The 18,756-nt window shown below is 40.1% G+C and overlaps 1 protein-coding gene across 6 annotated transcripts in view; it reads left to right on the top strand.

The window, feature by feature from the left end:
- G3BP2 (G3BP stress granule assembly factor 2) overlaps positions 1-18,756 on the top strand; it is a 73,669-nt gene that overhangs the window by 33,938 nt on the left and 20,975 nt on the right. For 2 of the 6 annotated variants that reach the window (XM_028100597.2, XM_028100602.2), the window contains exon 1: positions 8,802-9,006. The exons of 1 other annotated variant lie outside the window; for it this stretch is intronic. The gene's annotated coding sequence lies outside the window, so the exon portion shown is untranslated. Of the gene's footprint in view, positions 1-8,801; positions 9,007-9,045; positions 9,201-18,756 lie in introns of those variants that run through there. 3 more of the 6 variants (XM_028100600.2, XM_028100603.2, XM_028100598.2) reach the window with 3 other exon arrangements.

The raw sequence follows: 18,756 nt of genomic DNA on the forward strand, positions 1-18,756 counted from the left end.
TTCCAAAGTCGTCACTTTTTGGACTTCAGGCAACTCAGGGCAGATGACTCTTCTTTTATTTACATTATGTTTAGTTGTACTTCCCAGGATTACTGTATCTTTTAGATCACTCAGCCCGAGGTGATTTTAGCTGTCATCATAGCTTCATGAGCATTGGATAGAATCTATTAGAATTTACAAACCATTAATCAGATGGGTTACTTTTGTAATCCCGTAACCTAATTCTTCGGGTTGATTTTTTTTTTAAGTTTATTTATTTATTTATTTTGGAATCTCTATACCCAATGTGAGGCTCGAACTCACCACCTAGAGATCAAGAGTCACACGCTCTTCCGACTGAAATCAACTTTGGGGTGATTTTTGATGAAGATTTTCATCTTTAAATTCTGACGAAGTGACCTCCTTCAAGTCTGCAGCCTTTTTTCTCCCAAGCTGGTAGCATTTAGAATCTTCCCGGCTTGAAGACTTTAATAGTATGATCAAAACCAGTTAGGTAGCTAACACCTACCACCTACTGCAGGCAGTCATATTGTTACATTTTGTACTTAGCAAATGGGTAGGTCACTCAAATGTTTTATGCACCTTTCTGGATGAGTGACGTATTTTAACACAATGATCAAATGGAGAGGAAGAACATTTCTTTAGACCCTAACCTGTCCCAGGCTTACAAGGATAATGGATGGAAAGATTTCAGGGGAAATTAACGTTTGATTCTTTCTTCAGGCTATAATAGCCTTTCTCCTATTCTGTTCTAAAAGGAATGGATTCACCTACTCCTGGGAGCGGGTTTCTCTTTGCATCAGAAAGCTTTGCAAAGGAGCCAGCTGCACCAAGAGAGCCCTGAAATTCCCAAGTAACTTGTTTTCCATCAGGAAGCCTTGCTCCAAGGCTGCGGAGGTTCATCATTTAACAGTGGAATGTGGTATAGTGGCAGGAACCCTGGGAGATTCTGGGGTCTCTTTCTAAATTGGCCACTTTTAGCCTTGCGCAGCTTGCCTACTTTGTGAATTGCTTGTGAAACTGAAATGAATTGTGTTAGAAAGTGTTTTGAAAACTGTGAAATGCTATACAAATGTAAGTTTTACTTCCAAGCAAATCAATGAGCATTCATGGAAGAAGGAATCAGTTGAAAGCAATTGGTGCCTATACTTTTTAAAGCACCAAACATTCATTGCTTATGTTTATTGAGCATTTACCCATGGGCCAGACATGGTTGTAGATGTTTTACATCTAATCTTCACAGTACTCTAATAAGATAAATATTATTGTTCCCATTTTACAGATGAGAAACTCTGAGGCACAGAAAAGTTAAGCATCCTGCCTGAACTAAAATACCTAGGTGATATACCTAACAAGTGTTGAAGTGAAGCTAGGATGGAAATCCAGGCGGCCTGGCCCCAAAGCCCAGACTATGCTGCTGGCATCCTAATCCTTACTAACTGAATTGGTTGCTAGCCCAAGACATTTGTTATGCCTGTCTCAAAAGGTTAAATGTCATGTAAGTGTTGGAATGCTAAAATTTTGATGAGTAAAGATACTTTCCAAGAAAAACAAGTATCCTTTCAGGATTTGGATTTGACCCCCAGTGCCTAGTCTTCATATTTTGGAGTCCTACGGGGACCTTGAAACATGCATGAAAAGTCATCTCTTACATACCTACTTCATCAGCAAAATGGTGATAATGCGTTTTAAGATCCAGTTAGGTTGGTGTGCCTGGGTGGCTCAGTCGGTTAAGCACCTGCCTTCAGATCAGGTCATGATCTCTGGGTCCTGGGATCCAGTCCCACGTTGGGTTCCCTGCTCAGCAGGGGGTCTGCTTCTCCCTCTCTCTCTCTGCCTGCTGCAGCCCCTGCTTGTTCTCTCTCCCTGTCTCTGACAAATAAATAAATAAAATCTTTAATATAAAAAAATAAAATCAAACATTTAGAGTAGTTTACTGTTGCCAGACATGTTAAACTGTGATAAGAGACTAGAAATTTCTACTCATTAGTCACTTCCATTCTTGTTTTCCAGACTACAGACTATGATTTTTGGATATTTAAGATGCCTCCAGTTTTAATTTTTTTAATTTATTTTTTTATTTTTAAGATGCCTCCGGTTTTTAAATGGTGATAAATAAATAACATCACAATGAACTTTTTTTTTAAGATTTTATTTTTAAGTAATCTCTATACCTAATGTGGGGCTTGAACTCACAACCCTGAGATGAAGAGTCACATGCTCCACCAACTGAGCCAGCCAGCCATCCCCATAGCGAACTTCTTGGTGCATATCCTGAGAGGGCTATATACCTAGAAGTAGAATTATTGGCTTAAAAAGTGCAAACATTTTAAAGTTTTTGATATATCTTCCCAAATTACTTTTTTTAAAGGATGAATTAACATTCACTTCCAACAGAAATGTACAAAGGGGCTTGGTTTTGCATATTGGATGTTTTCATTTACAAATATTTACATTTATTTATGGTTTGCCCTTGTTTCATTTTGACAGCTCTTCATGTGTTTAATGCTATGCATGTTTTTCTATGAATTGGACTTCCTTTGCATGTTGTCTGATTAGGTTTTTTTTTTTAAGATTTCATTTATTTATTTGAGAGAGTGAGCAAGTGAGAGAGCACGAGCTGGGGAGGAGCAGAGGGAGAGGGAGAAGCAAACGCCTTGCTGAGCAAGGAGCCTGATGCAGGGCTCAATCCACGGACTCTCCCGGATCATGACTTGAGCCGAAGGCAGATGTTTAACCAACTGAGCCACCCGGGTGCCCCTTGATTAGGTTTTCATATTGATTTCTTATCAAATTTTATTAGTCCTTTGACTCAAATTTGTGTACAAGTCTACAAGTGTGTACACTTGTACAAGTGTACAAGTACATAGCTTATATTTATTTTGGTTATATCCTCATAATTTTCTTTATAATTGATTCTCGTGCCTCTAAGCTTAAAAAGTTATTCCCCATCTATGTAACCATTGGGAAAAAAAACATTAAGCAGACCTATGTACTAACATAAAAGGATGCCCAAATTATACTGTTAAGAAAAAAGTAGTATCCTGCAAAACAATGTTTAATTATGATCCCATTTCTCTCCATCTATCTTTATATATATCTATATCTATCTATCTCACACATACACACACGTTTATTCATTAATTATTTTTGAATGTCTCCTTTGTGGCAGAGATACATCTTTGAACAAAACAGACTAAATTTGAGCCCTTATGGAACTAAAGTTTATTGGGGAGGCCAACAATTTTTAAAAACCCACCAAATCATACATGTCAGGTAGTGAGAAGTGCTATGAACAGAAATAGAACAGGGTGAGAGATGGAGAGTGAAGGGTTTCCTCTCGATTCAGTGCTCAGAGAAGACCTATGGTGGCATTCAGTTCAGCCAGAAAGTATTGAGTGAAGTAACTAGTATGTTATTTTATCTAAGAGCTACCTGGTTGGCTCAGTTGGTTAAGTGTCTGACTCTTGATTTTGGCTCAGGTCCTAATCTCAGGGTTGTGGGATCAAGCCCCACCTTGGCTCCACACTCAGCAGGGAGTCTGCTTGTTTTTCTCCCCCTGCTCTCCCCCGCCCCCCTGCTCGCACTCTCCTTCTCTCTCTCAAATAAATAAAATCTTTATGAAAAAAAGAGTATGGATAGAAAATATTTGGAAGAATATTCACTGAAGTCTGTATTCACGTCTCAGTGAATAGTACCTACGGCTCTCTTGTTGCCCAGACAAAAAACAGCAAAGCCTCCTATGCTAGACTTGTCCCTTACTCCCCATATCTAGTTAATCATCACATTTTTTGCCACTTATACATTCAAATTTCTTTTCTCCTTGCCACGGTCTTCTCTTAAGTCCTTTTCACTTTTTGAAAAAATATATTAGTTCATTTTTACATGCTAAATAATGTCAAATTAACATGTTTAATGCACAGGAGCTAATTTGGTGGGGCTTCCCCTGGCCAAATTGGGGACAATGTGAGTGTGAAAATAAATGTTGATAATATTGGATTGTAAAATAGGAACCCATGAATTCATGCTGATAGAAATAAAAGAATAAAAAAATAAATGGGAAAGAAGGAAAAGTCTTCCTTATAGTAGAACTCCAGCTTATAAATATAGTAAGAATGATGGAATTAGAAAAGTCACAATTTGGCAGCCACCATAACAAAAGTTGATTTAGCAAGAATCATCAATGGATGTTAAAACTGGTGGGGTCAAAGGAAGATGAGAAATGGATATGTACATCATCTCAGAGTAGGACCTTACACAAAGTAGGACCCTAATTACAAATAGTAACTGTACAGTGGAGAATCCTGGGAGACACAGCTTCAATGAGGTGATGAAAGCTAACATAGTCATTATGGGACAAATGGACATCAGATGCCTCCTGGTATGATGAACTGAGAAGGGCAGAACAGCATTTCTCTGGTATTTTTGCCAAAAATACACAATCTAGATCTAAATATAAGGAAACATTAGAGGTTACCAAATTCAGGGGCATTCTTCAACATAATTGTCCTGTACTCTAAGAATATCATTGTCAAAGAAGAAAAAGACTGAGAAACTACTCCAAACTACAGAAGACGAGGGTGACCGGCAACTAAATGGCTTTGTCACCCTTGTTTTTTTTTTTTTTTTTTTAAGATTTATGTATTTATTTTAGAAAGAGAAAGAGAGAGCATGAGCAGCAGGGGCAGAGGGAGAGGTAGAGAGAATCTTAAGCAGACTCTGCACTGAGCCCGACGTGGGGCTAGATCTCACGATACTGAGATCATGACTTGGGCAAAAAGCAAGAGTTGGATGCTTAACCGACTGAGCCACCCAGGTGCCCCTGTAATCCTGAATTTTCTCTTGCACCAGGAAACAATTTTTTTCTTTTGCTATAAAGGGTATTAGATGGACAATTGATGAAATTTCAATGTCTATAGATTATAGTATCATATAAATGTTAATTTCTGATTTTGATAATTGTAGTTATATAAGACAATGTCCTTGTCTTTTAAGAAATACACACTGAAGTGTTTAGGGGTAAAGGGACATCATATCAGAAAAAACTTGAGTCTCTTCATAGATGCTCTTTTGAGGTCAGGGAGCCTGATGCGGGGCTTGATCCCAGGACCCTGGGATCATGACCTGAGCCGAAGGCAGACGCAGACGCTTAATGACTGAGCCACCCAGGTGCCCCACCTTTGGAAGGTTTTGAAAATGTCATCTGATTGTAGCTATAAAGGATCTGGTTGCTGTGCCTGTGAGACTAGACTGTAGCGGGATAAGGGTGGAAGCATCAAGACAAAGTGGAAGGCTGTTGCAGTAGGCGATGGTAGCCTAGACTACGATAATAGTAGTAATAGTGATGAGAAGTGTTTATCCAGATTAAATATTGATGGTAGAGGGAATAGAAGTTTATTGATGATTGGCTGTGTGGTATGAGAGTCAAGGGTGACTTAAAGGTTTTTGGCTTGTGCCACTGAATGAATGCAATTCATACTGGTTCCCTGGTTTACAGTCAATTAGGGCAGAGGGTGTTTCATGGAAGTTGTATTTGAAGGGCAGGGACATTAGGAGGGTACTGCAATCATTCTGGAAAGATGAAAGGGTCCTGAACCTGGACAGAGGCCGTAAGTATGGAGAGGCATTCAAAGGGCACAGACTTGAGAGATAATTAGGAAGTAAAAATCACTACTTAGGAAAACAGTTTATGGTTTTTTACTAAAATTGAGGATAGCTGAATCTTTCTTCCCCACTACCTCACTTATTGGTATTTATCCTAGAGCAGGGGTTGCGTAAGTCCTGTTTTTGGATAGCCCTAGAGCTAAGCAAAAATGGTTTCTTATTGTTTTGTTTTTTTGAGAGAGAGCAAGGAGGGAGGGGCAGAGGGAGAGAATCTTTTTTTTTTTAAGATTTTATTTATTTATTTGAGAGAGAGAGAATGAGAGAGAGCATGAGAGGGAAGAGGGTCAGAGGGAGAAGCAGACTGCTGAGGAGGGAGCCCGACATGGGACTCGATCCCGGGACTCCAGGATCATAACCTGGGCCAAAGGCAGTCGCTTAACCAACTGAGCCACCCAGGCGCCCGAGAATCTTTTTTTTTTTTTTTAAGATTTATTTATTTCAGGGACGCCTGGGTGGCTCAGTCGGTTAAGTGTCTACCTTTGGCTCAGGTCATGATCTCTAGGTCTTGGGATCAATCCCCATGTCTGGCTCCCAGCTCATCGGGGAGTCGACTTCTCCCTCTGCCTCTCCCCGTTTGTGCTCTGTCTCTGTCTCTCTCTCTCAAATGGATAAATAAAATCTTAAAAAAAAAAAGATGATTTATTTTAGAGAAAGCTCACACCCGAGTGGAGGGAAGGGCAAAGGGAGAGGGAAAGAGAGAACCTCAAGCAGACTTCCTGCTGAGTGTGGAGCCCAAGGCCAGGTTCCATCTCACAACCCTGAGATCATGACCTGAGCCGAAACCAAGAGTCTGGTGCTGAACTGACCTAAGCCATCCAGGTGGCCCTGTTTCGTTACATTTTTAAAGGATTTTAAAAGGGGGTAGGGTGGGATATGTAATAAAGACCATTTGTGGCCCTCAAAACTTAACATATTCACCCTCTGGTCCTTTACAGGACCAGAGTTTGCCAACCCATGCCATAGGTCAGTGAGTTTTTTTTTAAGATTTTTAAATTTTTATTTATTTGACAGAGAGAGACAGCGAGAGAGGGAACACAAGCAGGGGGAGTGGGAGAGGGAGAAGCAGGCCTCCCGCCAAGCAGGGAGCCTGATTCAGGGCTCGATCCAGGACCCTGGGATCACGACCCCGAGCCAAAGGCAGACGCCTAACGACTGAGCCACCAGGTGCCCATTTTTTTTTTTTTTTTAAGATTTTTTAAGTAATCTCTACACCCAACGTGGGGCTTGAACTCACAACCCCGACATCAAGAGTTGTATGCTTCACTGGCTGAGCCAGCCAGGTGCCCCAGTCAGTGGTTTTTAAAGTGTGGTTAGGAGAGGAGCAATAGATTCATCACCAGGGAACTTGTTAGAAACGTAAATTCTCAGGCCTCAACACAGACTTGATGAATCAGAAACCCTGGGAGTGGGGCTTGGCAATCTGTGTTTCAACAAGCACTCCAGGTGATTCTGATGTAGGTTAATTTCTGAGAATCATTGCTCTAGAGAAACTTTTGTACCTATGCACTAGGATCCATTTCGGGAAGAATAACAGTAGTTGTGAATAAGAACCTCAAACTGGAAACAATCAAAATATTAATCAGTAGTAGAGGAGATAAATCCTGACAATTAATACAGTGAGAGTATATCACAACTTGTGGTTCTAAGGGCATGGAGTGTGATCGCAGACTGCTAGTGTTTGAATCCTAGCTTCACCCAACAGTAGCTGTCTGACCTTGGCAAGTTATTTGATCTCTCTAAACTTCAGCTTTCTCATTTTTAAAATGGGCATAAAATAGTAACTACTCTATAGGGTTATTGTTATGCTTAAACAATTACATAAAGTAATTTGAAGAGTGCCTGGTACAGAAGTATTAGATTTAAAGGGCAATCTTCATGTAATATGTTATGCTTCAAAGGAAAAAAAAACACGTCAAAGTTCATTTCATAAAAGTTATGGTCTTCTCAAATATTTTTCATGTAACAAAATGATTAAGCAAACTAAGGTAAAAACAGTGTAGTTTTTGAAGGTTCAGATGTTGCCAGTGCCTCTGTAAACCTCAGGTTTCACATGTGGAAAATACCTTAAAATTGCTCTTAAAACTGATGAAATGTCTATTCCCACATTATGTTTGGTACATGGGCATGTAATAAACGTGTTCTTTCCTTTTCTAATTGCCCTTTCATTTCTTTCATTATTTTGTCAGCCCTTCCTTCCAAAAATGCCTCTGCTGTCTTGATATATCTTTTGAGAAACATTGCCAGAACTAAGGTGCAAAGTGGCTTCCTTGACTGTAAGATTTGGCTTTTTCCATGAATCAAGGTCACGAGAGTCAGTGTCTAGTGTTTTCCCAGCTATGCCCTGGGGCCAAGTCTGGGCCTAGATCTAGGACAGGGCTGTAATCCTGTATCTCCTGGGATTTCAGCCTTTTAACGGCCTTAGTATGTAAAACGCTTAATGTGTATTTAGCAACACCTAAATACACAACAGGCACACAAGAAATAGATTCTTTTCCCCTCTCTGCAGGCCGCATCGTATTTTTCTACATCCCAGGGCCTAGCACCTAGTAGGTTCCGTAACATATATTGCTTTGAACGGTTAGGGTGAATTTGACCTCGGTGGAGTTTAATACCTCCGTTTCCTACGATGGGTTAATAAACAATATAGGTGAGTTTGGGGTGCAAACAGCTGAATCCACTGGCTGCATTTTATGGTTTAGAACAGCAACCTGCAGACACCTAGTTCAAAGAGAAAATTCCTTCCCTTTTAACATTAATAATCAAAAGGGACCAGAAATATCGCTCTCCAAAAGACGCCGCAAAAGACACACCGCTGCAGCCAACCGGTTCCTGTTCGGGCGCAATCTCGAAGGGCGGCGAGGCCAGAGCCGTAGAGCAGTAGAAAGGCGGCCTCCTTGTGACGTCAAATCAGCGGACTCTCGCCGCGGATTGAGGCCGGTTCCGGTTCCCCGGCTTTCTGGGCGCGAGAGTACGTGAGCGCGGCGGCGTTCTGCGCGTGCTCCGCAGAGAAACGCGAGAAGGTTGGGTCCAGCTCGCGAAGGAGATGCGTGATTGGCTGAAGCCGTGCTGGGGGGTTCCCCAGCCCTTTCGGCAGGGGTAAAACAATAAGAGGGGGCGGTGGCAAAGGGGGCGGGACGTCCGTGTTCCTTGTCGCTCGCCGCAGCGCCTGGCGCCCGGGAAGAGGTGGTTGTAAGGGAAACGAGCTCGCGGCTCTCCGGCTTCCGAGGCTTGAGGTTTGTCGGAGGGAGGGGGCGGCGAGGGAGAAGAATCCGCTGCAGCCGGTCCTCGGCAACTCTCCTGCTGACCTCCGCGCGACGTACCCGCCGCCGCTGTTGGTTGGAGGTGTGTACGGGGGCCGAGAAGGGAGGTCGGTGTGGTGGTCGGAAGGGGACATTCCCTTCGCGCGCCGCGGCTCGAGGCAACCGTCCTGTGCGTGAGCCGTAGTGTCGGAGGTGTCGCGGCGGAGAGAGACATTGTTCTTGCCGGCTGCCTACGCTGCCGTGTGTGCGTGAAAGAAGCCAAACCTTTCCTCTCAGGTGAGGGATGGGAGGCCGCGTGGGAAGGAAGGTGACCGGCGCGCGTTGTGCGGACGGAGGGCCCGGAGGGCACAGGTGGGGCCCGGATTTGTTGGAGATGAGGTGGCGAGCTGGGAACAGGGACGCAGCAGCTCCCAAAGGCGCGCTGGTGGAGGCTTAATACGAGACGTGGAGGAGTAGGCTTTCTGGAGAGGATGTTTTAGGGTGGGTAGCCCACCAGCCTTGTTTCCGAGGGGTTTGCGTCTCTTATTCCCGGTTCCAAGGGAGCGGGGAGGCCGTCGCCGCCCCGCCCGTGGGGGAGGGGAAAAGAGGCTGTGTCGGCGGAGGCAGAAGCGACGCAGATGCGAAAGTAGCGGCCTCCGGGCACCATTTCTGTGCGTCGAAATAGAATCCGGGTTTGAAGGCAGCCGCCGCTTTGCTTACCCAGCACCTAGTGTTCCTCGGTGTTTGACCACCCCTCAGGTTTATCCCAAAAGTATTCAGAAACCCGGGCTGTATATAACGTGCACCTTTTCCTGCTCTTTTTACGCAGACAATCCTATATTGACCCAGGAATAGAAAAGATGTTTCAGTGCTTTGGGAAATGGGTTTCTTCCTATTCCCCCACTTTGGGGGGGGTGCGGGAAGAATAGTCAACGGGAAGAACATAAGCTTCCCTAGATTGTGTTGATTTTTGTTAGTCGAATATGATCGAATTTTATCTGCGTCTTTAAAAGCAGATTTCTTAAGATGGCTCTGTGCCGATTTGGAGTGAATATAGATTTGCATCTACAGTTTTCCGCATAGATCAATTTTTTCCCCCCAAGTCACACCTAATTTCTTAACAAATTTTTTTTGGAGGGTAGGTGCCTTTGCTCCCTTTAAAAAACAACAAAACTCGTGCACCGAAGCTGCAATGATAGCAAAGTTGATCCCCCTCCCCCAAGTTAAGATTTCAGCTTGGGTTAAAATACTGTTTTTAGGTTCAAGGCTCCACACACCGTGTTAGTCCTCTAAATGTTAGGATTGCCAGTACCTGGATCCGTGAACCATCAACTGCAGTGAGGGAGCGCCCCGTATGTTAGAGGGAAAGAAGATGGGAATTCCTTGTCTAGCTCCATATTTGGCAGTTAATATAGCCTTAGGCATGTGAACAAAGTTTCCTAAGTAAACACTTGGCCCTGTTAGTATCCAGTGGTCCTTTTGATGTCCAAAATTCCTGGTTTTAAAAGCTACACGGTAAGATTAGTTTGAACTTCTTAGAACTGGATTATGTGTAGTTTCTTGATGATATTACCTTCCTGTTTTCTTAAATTTGGGGAATTAGTCCTCTGTATTCCTGTGTTATGATTTAGTCTCTAGAGACTGTTTAATTCTGAAAGGCTATCAAGGAATTGGGAGGATAAGGAAGGACCTCAAATGGATTGCTTATTAAGAGTTGTTATGGTTCAGGTTTTTTAAATATTTGGGGTTGAAATATTAGTGATGAACAAATCTGAGTAGAGAGAACCAGGATATTTGTGGGGTACTTAGGGATCAGAAGTAAAAGAAAGGAGAAGAAAAAAAGTCTTTAAATAATTTGATATTCTAATTTAGTGTTCATTAATAGTTTCCTTTTTTTAGAGTTTTTTTTAATGTTATGTTAATCACCATACATTACATCATTAGTTTTTGTATATGCGCTGCCGAAGCGAACACTACATCATTAGTTTTTGATGCAGTGTTCCTAGTAGGTTGATTCTTGAGTTTCAGTAATATTGGTACTGTTGGTAGCAGGAAATACTCTATCCATATTTTACTCACGAGAGATCAAAAGTAAAAAATTTTCTCTATCAGTTGCTGAAAATCTGTAAATACTAATGGTGTGTTTAAATTCTTACCAGCTTTCTTATACTGCAAAATTATTGCTATTGATTACCCATTATCAGGATTGAACATTAATTCTCTCTTAGGTTACTTTAAGACTTCCCACATTTTACGCTGAATTGATATAGAAGTGGAGAATGACCTCTTTTCAAGGCTGGGTTTGATAGGTACAAACTCAAGGGTTGCTTCTGAATTTAATTTCAGTAGAATTTGACAAAGATGACTTAGTTACTCTACATTGATAGACGCTTGTTTAAGAGCTGCTAGGACAAATTGATTCTTAACCCAGAACTCTGGACTGGCTTCAGAAGCAACAGAATCAGTTTCTTGATGGCTATTCATATCCTGTTTATTCATATCTTTTAATTTCTAGGTAGTTTACCTTATTTTGGTACATCATTGTAGATACTTTGGGATGACTCTTGGATTTTTTTTTTTTTTTTTGTATTATGTTACTGCCATCTCTTTTTTCGCTTCTCCCAACAGTATCAAATAAGCTAGCAGTTGGATTTCAAAAGATTTTTATGTTCTTGCGTCCATACCTGTTCTTCTAAAGTGGTTCTTAACCAGGTGTAATGAAAATATCACTAGAGACAGGAGACCTGATTTTAAATCCTCTCTCATAACTAACTGAGGGACCTTGTAAACTCCTTTCCTTAGGCTCTCTAACCATCAGTTTCCTTTTCTCTAAATGAAGTTAAATATCCTGTCTATTTCAAGGAGATAAAGGAACCTGTAGGTTACTTGTTAAACTTTAAAGGGTAACATAAATACATGCTTTTATTTTCATGATACAGCTTTCTTTTTCCTAATGCTTGGTCAATTTTAAGAGTTTCTGAACTTCAAAATTTGCCTCCTTCACTTTGGGGTCTGAGAAAAGAAAAGGCTTACTTAATCCACAACTACCTTTTATTTATTTCTACCACTGGTACTTAGATCTTGTTTGTGATACTTTCATTCTATGGTCTGCCCAACAAATTGAAGGTTTCTGCTTTAAAGAGCTATTCATTGTTGGGGGCGACTGGCTGGCTCAGTCGGTAGAACATGGGATTCCTGATCTCACAGTTGTGAATTCCAGCCCCATGTTGGGTGTAGGGATTACTTAAAAATAAAAAAATTTTAAAAAGGTTCATTGTTTTGATTGGTAAAGACGTCTGGAGTTTCAGAAAGTTCCAGTTTTAATATGTGGTTAGGTGTTGAGATTGAGAATATCCATGGCTCAGTGAGAAAGGGCCTGGGCCTGACTAGTGTGACCCCAGCTCTGAGTAAGGGGCTCTAGAGGGGGAAAAGGAGTTAAGTATACAATGCGAGAGATAAGCTGTGTCCTAGCATAGACATAGCCTTTGTTAACAGTTTCTTTCTTTTAAAGAACTGCATCCTGTTACTAGAGATCTTATTCTTTTTATAGAAGTCAAGATATAGTACATGTAACTTAACAGTGCTGAAACTATTTTTGTAGATTTAAAAATTTTTGTAATTTTCTTTTGGTTTCCAGATTTTTTTTTTAATAAGATTACATAGTGTCTACGCTTCTTAGCAATTCTCATTTTGGCTGTTTTTTCCAGGCATTGAAATGGCCATCAAAATGTGACATGAAATTTCATGTCAGTAGTTTGCAGTGCGTAAAAGTCTAGTCCCGTTTCCTGCTCCCCCCCCCCCGCAATACTTGACCAAAAATGCTGCAGTTATCCCTCTTTATAAATGGTGGTCAGGACACTCCAGGTTCCTCAAAGAGTGAACTTTTGACTGTGGATTTCGAGGCTTATATATTGTGGTTGCAGCCAGGTCTTTGAAATTAACAGAATAGTTAGATTTTATGATTTATGTAGATCTAGCCATTTTCTCACTGTATGGAGAAGTTCCTTTAATGAGAATGGAGATGCCATTTCAGAGATCCCCAAGATTAAAGAGAACTGATGGAATACATTTTTTTGCTTGCATTACCATGTCTTTTCTATTGGAATCTGCTCTGAAAACTATTTTGCTAGAGTAGATCTAAAAAATTAATTTCATTTTCTTGCCCAAGTGAATGCATACCCTTTACATTATTGAAATCATACTTTATTTGTAAATTTTATACTGTGTTCAGTATTTTTGATGGTTTTATTGTCTTTGACAGTATTTTAATGACTGTATATGAATTGGTGCTTTATATTATAGTCAGCGTTCAATTTATTATATTTTTGTTTCTAAGACCGTTAATAGGTTACCAAAAAATAGCATTATATCAAGTGAGCGTATCAAGATGTTTTTTAAATCAGCTTTTGGAAACCTTGGAGAGTGCACCTTACGATCCTAGGCAGTAAGTTTTTTTTTTTCTCCCACAGTAAGTTTTTCTTTATTACTCATTCTGTATGTAACTGCTCAATTTAATTCCAGCATGGTATTAGTCTGTTTTCCCCATCTCAGCCTCCTCAATCCTATCTTCAATTAGTTGGTAATATTTAAGCACACTTAAACTTTAACCCTGAATTGTCACTAATGTAGGCATAATGTCAGGGATTGCTTGTTTGTTTTAGTAGTAGTGGTGAATGAATTCTCACACTCTTGGCCTTTATTCTAGCGACATATTTTCTTTTCTTCTTATTTTTTAAGTTTAATTATTTCTTTTAGTAATCTCTACACCTGTTTGGTTCACACTCAAAACTCCCAGATTAGGAGTTGCTTGCTCTACCGACTGAGCCAGCCAGGTACCCCTAGAGCCATGTTTTCTAACCAGTAACATGTATCTGTTAGAAGGTTATCAGAAATTAAATGAAAATTTTAAAATAGGATTTAATGTCTTACTGGTGGTGTTAAGAATTGGTATATAGCTTGTGTTCCCCCCCTCGCCCCTGCTGGACCCATGAGTGTGTGTGGTTGTTTTTTTTTTTTTATCTTATCATGCTTTTTCCAAAGATGGGGTTTGTAAATTATTCTACAATTTGATTATTACTTTTGTGGACAGTAGTTCTTGTCCACATTTGTAACTTTAATCTTATTTTCCCCTATTTTAAATGAGTGCATAATTTGGTATTTTATAGCTTTCCATTTTCCTATTGATGAACATTTAGACTGCTTGATTTTCTTTTGTGGCAATGAACAACTTTGAATATTCATCTCAGTGCAGTTGTATGTGTATTTCTTTGTAATGTATCTTAGAAGTGGAATTACTGGTTATATGCATTCAATTTTAATTAATTTTATTAAAACCGCAAAATTACATCTCCAAAAGGTTGTAACAGAGTTTATATTTTCACCATCACTGTGGAAGTGCCCATTTCCCCACACTCAGCAATACTGGATATTACTAATAATTTTCATTTTTTTTAATTTTATAGGTGAAAGGTGTTGACTTTGAATAAATTGCCTTTTTTTGAACTGGATATTCTCAATTTCAGGGTACCATGGTTACTCTTACGTTGTGTTAAGGGATTCTCCATAAATGTTCGTGAAATGATTGACATAATGAAGCATAATTGTATTGCTAAATTTAAAATTTGAGGAATAATTTACCAACAGTAGAGGCCACTCTTTATGCACAGTTTAATGACTTTAGACAGACATACAGTCATGAAACCACCACCACGATCAAGTTCTCTCCTATTCCTTTATAGTCATTTCTATCTCCAGCCTCTGATCTGGTTTAACCCTATGGTTCTGCATTTTACAGAATGTCCTATCAGTAGATTCATGTAATACCAACTTCTTTAGCTTTCAGTAATGATTTTTTTTAAGTTATTAGAGATCTGTTTTTTTTCCCCTGAATACAAGTCCTTTATCATATATGTATTCTACAGATACTTTTTTCAGACTGTGACTTGTCTTTTCATTTTCTAAATGGTGACTTTAAATGAAAGGTTTTACATTTTGATGGAGGTCCAATTTGTAGGGTTTTTTTTTTAATTCTTTTTGTGTCTTATCAAAATCTTAACGTAAGTTTACAAAAGCTTTCTTCTAGAAGCCTAGAGTTTTAGGTTTTACATTTATGTCTGTGGTCCATTTCAACGTAATTTTTGTACATGGGTGCCAGGTATGAGTCAGACTACCTTTTGTTTTTATTTTATTTTTTATTTTTTTTAAAGATTTATTTATTTATTTGAAGAGAGAGAGCGAGAGAGGGAACACAAGCAGGGGGAGCGGGAGCGGGAGACGGAGAGGGAGAAGCAGGCTTCCCGCAGAGCAGGGCTCAATCCCAGGACCCTGAGATCATGACCTGAGCCAAAGGCAGATGCTTAACTACTGAGCCACCCAGGCGCCCCAAGACTTCCTTTTGTTTTTAATGTGTGGATGTCAGGTTGTCCCCAAATCATTTTGTTGAAAAGATAAAATTACCTTGGTACCTTTGAAAAGAAATTGACTATATTGTGTGGATCTGTTGTAATGCTAATTTTGGGGGTGGAATTTCTAAAATTTCTTAAAGTTCTAAAATTAGAGCTTTAAGTTCTGATTTTAAAGTTCTAAAAGTTCTTAAAATTATTTGTGCCAAAACTGCTATACTTGATTTGTTTGGACCTTTAACCTCAAAGCTCTCTAACTTCATATTACAAGAGTAGTATGTATTCTTGTAGATGACTGTGTATGAATATACATTTACATAATAAATAAGCACAGGAGTGTAGATGATTGACTTTTTTTTAAGATTTTATTTATTCATTTGAGAGAGAGTGAGAGCACAAGCAGGGGGAGAGGGAGAAGCAGACTCCCAGCTGAGCTGGGAGCCCAATGTGGGGCTCGATCCCAGGACCTGGAGATCATGACCTGAGCCGAAGGCAGATGCCTAACCATCTGAGCCACCCAGGCGCCCCAGTGATTGACTTTAAAGCTATCTTGAAATTGTGTGCTTAATGTGTTTAATCTATTAATTAACATTCCTCCATAGTTTTATTTATTAACTATTGAAATATCTTTGTATTTTAGTTGTTGCTTCTCTTAGGCCTTTAGTATCAGAATCATTCAACAGATTTTTTTAATCCTGTTATGTGCACAGCAGTGGTGGATGCTGCAAAGATTATGTCTCTTGAGCACCTGCCGGAAGCATAAAGCTGCCAGGCTTATGCTTAGCATTAGCGTAGAGGTCTTCCAAATAGGAGAGGGATGTGCCTGTGCTCAGGTACATATATTATTAGGATTAAGTGCATTAATAAAGAGATCTGTGATACCAAGAGGAAGAAATGGTTAATCCTGCCTGATGGACCCTAGATAGGAAAGCCAGAGGTAGAATTGGAATGAGATTTTTTTTTTTTTAAGATTTTATTTATTTGACAGATAGACAGTGAGAGGGAACACAAGCAGGGAGAGTGGGAGAGGGAGAAGCAGGCTTCCCGCTGAGCAGGGAGCCTGATGCGGGGCTGGATCCCAGGACCCTGGGATCATGATCTGAGCTGAAGGCAGACACATAACGACTGAGCCACCCAGGTGCCCCTGGAATGAGATCTTGAGCAGGTTTTTGAAGAGTGAATAGGGGAAGAATTTGGTGGCATGAGGTTTTGAGGAGATGGTCATCCCCTAAAAATTTTCTCTTTTAGCTTTGGCTTGAGATACTTCTCATTTTCTGCATGTCCAATTTCTATGCCTGTTCCAGTTTTCAAATGGTATATTCTTTGTGATAGGGCTGTAGGATTTCTAACATAATTGTGTTTAGGAATTTTGTCTCCCACTGGACTTTAGTCAGTGGAGCAGCAGATCAAGTCCTTCATGTTCACCATTGTTTTTCCTTGCATAGTTTTTGATACATATATAGTAGACATTCATTAAATGTTGGAAGAATTTGTGTTTTCCCACCTATTCACCCATCTTAGGTTGAGTGAAATAAGACAGTGGCCTAAAGAATGAAAATCACAGGTTCAGGGAATGATGGTGAGTGGCATAGTGGTCTTCGAACACAGAATTTGTTACAGAGGTGAAAAGTATAATGGGAGATAAATTTGCAGTTTGTCAGGACCATGAATGTCAGATTGAATTTCTGTGGAGTGCCTTATACTTCAAATTAAATGCAGGTGTTTGGATTTTACTGTATTTAATGTATGCTGCACATGATAAGCTTGGAAGATTTGAGGAAGATGTAGAGTGTAAATTCAGTGGGAGTGGAAAGAATGGGACAAATTCCGAGAGACTTTGAGTTGGCAGGATTTCACAGTTTGAAGCTTAAAGAAGGAAAGTTACTTAGGACTGAGCATTCTAGCCAAGAGGATGGTGGCATCATTAACAGAAATAAGGAAAACATTTTGAGGGATGCATATATTGGTAACCTCTGAGGGCATGTGTGGTTATTCAGCATGGGGTTAAAATGTAAAAATTGAGTTCGTGGTAGAGACTAGATTTACATTTAACTTGATATGAGAGCTAAAACCATTAGACTCTCTGAAATTGCCAGGTTAGAAGACAGGACTGAGAACCTCTGCATTTTGATGAGAAGGAAAGTTGCCTAATCGTAGAAATCTAGAAGCATTAGGAGGAGGTTATCAACAATGCTAGTGCAGACAAGTGGAAGACTGAGCAGAGGTCATTGGATTTTTAAGAATTGTGACTCTCCAGCTTCCTGTGCTGATAGTGCTCTCACAAACATGGTGAACGTTCCTAAAACCCGCCGGACTTCCTGCAAGAAGTGTGGCAAGCACCAGCCCCACAAAGTTACACAAGTACAAGAAAGGCAAAGATTCTCTTTATGCCCAGGGAAAGCGGCATTGTGACAGGAAGCAGCGTGGCTGTGGTGGCAGACTAAGATTTTCCGGAAAAAGGCTAAAACTACAAAGAAGAGTGTGCTGAGGGCTTGAATGTGTTGAGCCCAATTGCAGATCTTAGAGAATGCTGGCTATTAAGAGATGCAAGCATTTTGAACGGGGAGGAGATAAGAGAAAGGGCCAAGTGACCCAGTTCTAAGCTTCATACTTTGTTACATTAGGAAGACAATAAAATCTTGAGGTTATGTTCACTTTATTTGGTTGCAGTTGGTCTTTTTTTTTTTTTAAGAATCTTATTTATTTTTTTATTTATTTGACAGCACAAGCAGGCGGAGAAGCAGGCTCCCCGCTGAGCAAGGAGCCAGATGGTGGGGCTCGAACCCAGGGTCCAGGACCCTGGGAACATGACCTGAGCCAAGGCAGTTGCTTAACCAACTGAGCCACCCAGGCGCCCTGGAGTTGGTCTTTTAAGATGGAAATAAAGTAGTGCCATCAATTTAAAAAAAAATTGTGGCTTTCCAGAGAATTATATTTGAGGGAGAGCTCAGATGATATTTGAGAGGAGAGTTGAGGAAGACTAATGCACAGTTAGTAATTTAGGGAACAATATGATTAATAAAGTGCCATGATAAAGACTCTAAAAGTACCTTGAGAATTCAGAGGAAAGACAATAGTTTATAGAAGAATCAGGAAAGATTTTCAGGGGTACAGTATCTGGTCCCAAAAAATGCATAGGATTTCAGTCATTACAGATAGGAAGGTATGGAATGAGTATTGGAGTAGGAATCAAAGGTCTTAGTTCTTGTTTAATAGACTTTTAGAATCCTAATGTTGGAACAACCTAATCTAATGTATTTTACTATATTCCTGCTAAATTGTTCTTAGTCTCTGAAATAAATACTTAAGTGACTGGCTATTTATGAAGTAGCTCTATTCTGGTTATTCTTGTATTATGTTGAACCTAAATCTACCTTCCTGTAATTTCCATTTACTGTTCAATCAGTATGTAACTTTTACAAAGTAGAATTGTCAGCTCATTTTAGACATTA

The sequence above is a fragment of the Eumetopias jubatus genome, unplaced genomic scaffold (genome assembly GCF_037043125.1).
Source record: "Eumetopias jubatus isolate StellerSeaLion01/CBP00866 unplaced genomic scaffold, mEumJub1_p1.0 scaffold_2, whole genome shotgun sequence".
Taxonomy (NCBI): domain Eukaryota; kingdom Metazoa; phylum Chordata; class Mammalia; order Carnivora; family Otariidae; genus Eumetopias; species Eumetopias jubatus.